Genomic DNA, 6,794 nt, shown 5'->3' with positions numbered 1-6,794 from the left:
CCCCCCCCCCTCTCAGTGACGAGCTCACGGTGTCTGTTTTGCAGGTCATCAGAAGAATAACCATCTTTGCCGGACCTAACCCTCGTGGGAAACATCTACTTAACCCTAAGATTATCCGTAATCTGTCGGGGTCAATTAGTGTTTCTTCAATGATGTTGGGAAAATCTGTGACACTATGTTGCCTATTATATGAACCGATTTAGGTAAATCACGAATTTTTTATCTTCTTATTCTCATGCGTAAGCTTAATTATTTATTTTGATCTCTTGCTCTGGTTTCCTAATGACAATTTTATATACAACATATTTATTTGAACTGATCGAGCTTGGGTAAAGCAAGGATTTTGTATCTTCTCATTCTCATGCGTAAGCTTAATCATTTATCTTGATCCTTAGCTCTGATTCCTATATGACAATTTTTTATACAATATATTTATTTTAAATTGATTTACAAAGCAATGTTTCAAATACAAATTTTAGCCGGTAAAATATTGATACTACTCGTTGCAATTAATGGAGCAAATTATGACCCAAAACATGACATGAAATAATTAGTTTTGGGCTGTTATATCTACCCGTTTAACAAATGAGCAGCGCTATGGCATGTTTAATTGATAATGGCACGACAATCGCCGTGAGTCATGATAGTCCTCTCATAATACGAGCATTGTGATGGAATGGTTTGAATTTGAACCTCACACTTAAACTCTAATCGTGCTTAAAATGTTTAAATTGAAAGTCACCACCACTGTTACCCGAGTGACCGAGATTAATCATTAAAAAAATTACTGTGATCATTATAAAACCACCGTAGTTGGCGTTTCCCACTCTTAATTCCGCCCACCCATGCCCCCCCCCCCATGCGAGAGTTTTCGGGTTCAAAATGCCCCTAACGTTTTGTACACAACTCTTGAAGTAGAAAAAGGCGGGGCCAAGTTTGTCTCCGCCCAATGGAGAAGGATTGATCGTTTCCATTTTCTCCCTCCACCACAACGATCTAAAATTTAGTAACTTATATTTATTTTTTTATATATCTATAATTTAAATAAGTTTAAATAACTTCGTATATCAAAATTATTTATTTATTAATCATTTAATAAAGGTCCTAATAGGGACACCAAGCACCCCCTACGTCCCGTATAACTCTATACGGGATATATAGTGACGTTTTTTAAGCAAACTCCCGGTGTCTCTAGAAAATACGTTTAACAATGATAACAAATATAAATATAGGGTTAGGTTATAATAGAAAGTATAGTTTTTGTAGGAAGAATATAAAGTAATCTTGTCCATTGATCTTGAATATGGAGGGTTGAGATTAGTTTGGGGGGAAATCAAGTGTGAACACAAGGTAAAGAGTATAAAAGGAATAACAAATTTGTTGACTTTCTCTCTCCACATGCAAGGCACATGCCAAATTCCCCTATCATTTTAAAATGTCCATGACTTTTTTTTACGATGTTTTTATTGAAAAACAAATTCACCATAATAACGAGTGTCTTTTTATCTTTCATATGAGTACCATATTGTAATATAAATTTTTAAAAAAATTAGTGGGTTTTTTACAAATTGTGTTTTACCATATTGTGTTTTACAAAATTGTGTTATACAATAGTATTTTTCATTGTGTTTTTTCCATTGTATTTTTTACATTGTGTCATACAATTGTGTTTTTTACATTGTGTTTTTCATAGTGTTTTCCATTGTGTTTTTCCGGACTTTTCCGGCGAGGTGGTGGCGGTGGGTGACGGTGGGCGGTGGAGTGGTGGTGGTTGTAGAGAGTAAATATGTAATTGAGTTTTATGTAAGTGGGTTTTTGAAATTAAATAAAGTGGGTTTTGATATTTAAGTGTTAGACTAAAATACCCTCCTTCCTAACCTTTTTAAAAAAATCAGTTTTTTTATCTAAAACTAAACTTATAAATATATTCAAATTTTGTACTATTTTCAACGTGTTTTTTTGCTTTCTAGTTTGGATGGAGTATAACTTTCTTGACAGGCAATTCTTTCTTATCCTCCCCGTCACTATTTGTCAGACCAACCGACTAAACTTTCCAGAAGGTCATTACCGTCATTTCACCCCATAAAAACTCTCACACCTTCAAAACTTAATCCCACATCTCTCTCTTTCTCATACCAAAAATCAATGGCTCAGAAGAAGAGAGAAAAAGAAGAAACCGAGCTCAAGGTTCCCGAAACCCTAACCTTATGCACACCGTCAATCTCCGTCACTGACCGCAGATCCTCGCCGGAGTTATCCGATCTCAAAACCGGCGTTACCATTGAATTTCGACCTACCTCTGCCGCCGTGCCGGAAAACGAAACCTCAGATCCGTCCAAAAAACGACGGTTTGAGGCGGCGGAGACGAGCGCGTGCACCAGTCCTAATCGGCGCGTGGTTAACCGGTGTTTAAGTTGCAAGCGGAAGGTCGGATTGATCGGATTCAGGTGCCGTTGCGGCGACATGTTCTGCTCCGAGCACCGTTACTCCGATCGGCACGACTGCAGCTACGACTACAAGGCCGCTGGACGTGAGGCGATTGCGCGCGAGAATCCGGTTGTTAGGGCGGCGAAGATTTTCAAGGTGTAGTTCACAATCGGAAATGAACGACAGCATCTCCGTTTGTCAAAATATGGCGCCAAAGTTTATGAGCAGAGGATGAGGTTAAGGCTGGTGTGATGACGTCACGGTTTTGTGTACGGTGGATTGAGAGAGAGAGAGAGGCGGTGTTGGCGTTTGCCGGTGGGGAGATGATGGGGTAGATGTGGAATTTGATGAAAAGTTGAGGGTAGTATTGTCAATTGGTTAATTATGTTAACGTGTAACCTTTTATGATTTCTGAATTTAATAATTATTATTATTATTATTGTAATGTTGATTTTGTGTTTGGCCTCATATCTAAATTTAGAGAGCTCTGATGCTTTTGTATAGCCTGTTTTAACTGGATCTATATTAGCTATGCTGTCTTAACTGGATCTATATTAGTTTTAGAGTTTTGTTTGGGTGTTTCTTCAGAAATTATACCACCGTTTGACAATTGATATGCCGTCTACCTTAGGACGAAAACCTGGTAGGTTCTGAATTTGAACCGACACCTTGCAAAATTGACTGACAACCTTGCCGGTCTAATGTTTTATTTTTATAAATTATAAAAGTGACAAAAAAAAAGAAATTGTAAGATTTATTATTACTGTATATTTCGCTCTCAAAAGTTTGGGCTGGCAAAATTGAAAACTGATAAATAAAAGAAAAAAAAAGTCAAAAAGGAAAACGTATAGCATATGGTGGATGGACCAACTTTCCAGCAAAGTATTATTAGAAAATAGTGATGGATCGCTATCTGGGCCACAACTTTGAGCATATCGAAAGCTGTTTCTATGTCGATCCTGAATCCGGTTTGAGAGCGACCGGTTGTAAACCAAATGGTTTCAAACCGTTCGTTAACTGTCTCTAAAAAGGCCTGGTTTTTACTAGCTTCGATTAGATCTGATCCAATTCGGTTTCTAAACCGAACATGCTTAGGATTGGATTAATTCTAAAAACTCACATATACTGTATTAGTATTAGGTGATTCCGGACCACTTATACATATCAATCTTCAATTAAATATTTAATCGATTAGATGAGATGTTATGCTTAAATAGAAGGATTCAATAGCAAGTTTTTTTTTTGGGCCCAATACGAATTAGTGTATGAATAATTATAGATCACAAATGACAAATCCCATCGTTAATCTATATATTAACTTTTTTCTATTAAAATTCAGAAAATAGACACTATTCTTCTGCTCTACTGTAGTTAGAAACTCGACTTCAAAAAATAAGATCTTTTGCAACAATATGTGACTCAATCCGTTCAGTAAACCATCTTTCGCAATCCTCTTGTTAATGCTCGAAATTGGATCTTAAGAAAATTTAACCTCACACAGATATCGCCTCTTCTCCTATGTTGATCATCTTTAACCTCATTCGGTACTTAGGTAACTCCACCCTGTCCAATCCCAAACTAATCAAAACCAGTTCCTAAAATTCAAAATTTTCCATAAACAACCCGATTTCAAACCGAGCCGATCTAACCAACATCCGCTCTCAACTAGAGGTGAGCACATAAACTGGTTAACCGAACCGAACCAAACTGGTTTGAAACCGTAAAAACCGGTTTGGAACCGATTAAAACGTAGTTTCGGAACTGGTTGGTAATTTCTCCACCAAAACTGGTTAACCGAACCGAAACCGGCCAAAACCCAAACCGAAACCGATCAAAACCCGAACCAAAACCGATCGTAACATTGTAAGAAACCGGTTTCAATATGAACCGAAGCCGATTATAAACTGGTTTTGACTTTTTGTTGATCAAACCAAACCGGCTTTGAGTTTTAAACCTGTTTGCACACCTCTACCTCAACTTCCATTAACCTAATCCAAACCGATTCTAAAACCGGTCTGGTTTATCTCAAAACCGCACCTCTAATTTAACTAACTTTGACGCTCACTTATTCGGCCCATATAATCACTCTGCTAGTCTGCTGAGCTCAATTTACGTTAAGACATTAACTGCGTTTCCAACCAAGGCCCAAAAGATTTTAAGCCCAATCAATGATCATCATCTTTAACACGTGGAACCCTGATAATGTCACGTCCACCGAAACCCTCATAGACCACCGCCTCACTCTAACAATCCCCCGACTATATAAGTAAAGCAGGACACAACTTTCTTTTATCCGTTTTATTTATTTATTCATATTTATTATTAATTATTATTATTACTTTCGTTCTGAGGCGGCTTTGGATTTACGAATTACAAATACCAGGTGCTCTGATCTTAATTCAATCTGTGCGTATAATGCATCCATCATTAATCGTAAATCTGTTGCTGATTAATTTAATTATTTTACGGTTTCTGTTTATTGATTTCGATATCAATTTGATGATAAACTGATGTTTTATTTTATTATTAATAATTTAGCAGTGGATGAGTATTAGCATCTGCAGTAGTCAATCGCATTAGGTTTTGAAACGTAAATAATGATTTATTGTTGGAAAAGTGAATTTAGGGCTTTTATATTATAATAATATTGCAGCATATGTGTACTTGCTTTCGGTTATGTGAATTTGGAAGAGAATTGGTGGTATGAGTATTAATGTAAAGATATACATGCTAGAATAACTTTTTTTGATGCGTATTAACGCGTTAAGCGGTTAGTGTATCGTGGAGCTACATTTGATTTCGAGAAAATTGGCTGTATATAAGGAAAAGAAATACAGTCTAACTGTGCGAATGAAGTAGTGTAATTATATATACAACATAGTGTAATTACAGCATAGTGTAACTTGCTTATATAATTACAAATACTTGATTCGCACAGTTAGCATGTTAATTAAATTTGTATTTGATCCAAACCCTAGATTATTATTGCACTTGTACTTGTTCTAGAATGCGTATAGAAATCTGTAGATATTAGATTGCAGATGATAGTGTTACGTGTTTTCGTCGTAGTGATTAACGAAAGAGGGAAACGTGAACCGGCAAAATACGCGTTCCATTCGGAGGAAAGTTATGAAATTGGATGAAACGGATGATTTTTGTTATCAATTTGGTGACGGATCTAATGCTTCTTTTGCTTCGTATTCTGTTTGCTTGATTTAACGTATCGGTTTCTCAGCAGTCAATGAGATTAAGTTTTGCAAGATGTTATGGTGTTAAGAGTAATGATTAATTGTAGGAAAAGTTAATCTAGGGCTTTTATAACACTATTCTTTCACTATACTTGTACTCTCTTTCTGTTGTGATGCGAATTTGGAAGGATAACCAGTCTTAACTGCAATTTAGGATAAATGTGGTTGTTGGTAATACAACATAGATGTGTGTTAGAATTATTAGTGTAGTGTAGAGCAAAATTTGATTTTGAGAAAGTTAGCTGTACCTAAAGAAGAGAAACAACAAGAATAATACGCCTAGGACAATTTGGGAGTTTGTTGAACTTGTTTTAGATTGTGGCTGTGGATGTTCTGCTTCTGTACTTGGAATTAGACTGAAAATGATACATTTTGAATAGTGTAATGCGTTTCGATCACAGTGATTAGCAAAAGAGGGAAACGTGAACCAGTAAAATATGCATTCCGTTTGGAGCAAATAGCTGTTATGTTATGAAATTGTAAATCATAAAGATATGAACTTATTTATAAATTTCAACTTGGTTTGAAGTTTGAACTTGGAAGATAAATTAGTATATAAAGTATAACCTCCGCTATTTCTATCGGGAGATTAGATATGAATTTCTAGACATATTTACATCATTGGTCCACTTATGTTTTGTATCACGGATTTCGGGAGATTCCATATTTTATTTTTAAGCAATATTGTGAAGATTTGATGCTTATTACCTCAATAGTATTCTTGTTGTATAAAAGATGACTCCTTGTTGGTCTACAAGGAAACTTATGTAAATCGTATGGCAATATGTGTGCCGGACAACAATATTGAATCTATGATCGTTAATTTAATGTAGTGAATATATGTAGAAACTTTATGAAGATTTATAGAACTAAGAACAAATCTGAAGTATCTGCAAATGAAGCAAATCCCCAATTGTGTTTGGTTAGCTTGATTATTTGCAACAACTAGGGTTTTCTTCTGTAGTCAAAAGTGGCAAGGCGCAAAGGGCTCGTCGGTTGCGTAAGCATAAAAAGTGCACTTAAGACAAGATAGCGCAATAATAGGAAAAATAAAAATATAATAATGTTATAAGTTATAACAGAATGAAAATTTTAAAATTAATACCATTCCACAAATAT

The 6,794-nt window shown here is 35.6% G+C and overlaps 1 pseudogene; it reads left to right on the top strand.

The window, feature by feature from the left end:
* Positions 1–2,124: 2,124 nt before the first annotated feature.
* LOC143628582 (zinc finger A20 and AN1 domain-containing stress-associated protein 5 pseudogene) lies at positions 2,125–2,611 on the top strand (annotated as a pseudogene).
* Positions 2,612–6,794: the final 4,183 nt, after the last annotated feature.

The sequence above is a fragment of the Bidens hawaiensis genome, unplaced genomic scaffold (assembly GCF_021521415.1).
Source record: "Bidens hawaiensis isolate Kalapana, Puna unplaced genomic scaffold, B.hawaiensis_p1.1 tig00000055_1, whole genome shotgun sequence".
NCBI lineage: Eukaryota > Viridiplantae > Streptophyta > Magnoliopsida > Asterales > Asteraceae > Bidens > Bidens hawaiensis.
Note: the sequence above shows the minus strand (reverse complement) of the source record. Positions and strands in the feature narration are given on the sequence as shown.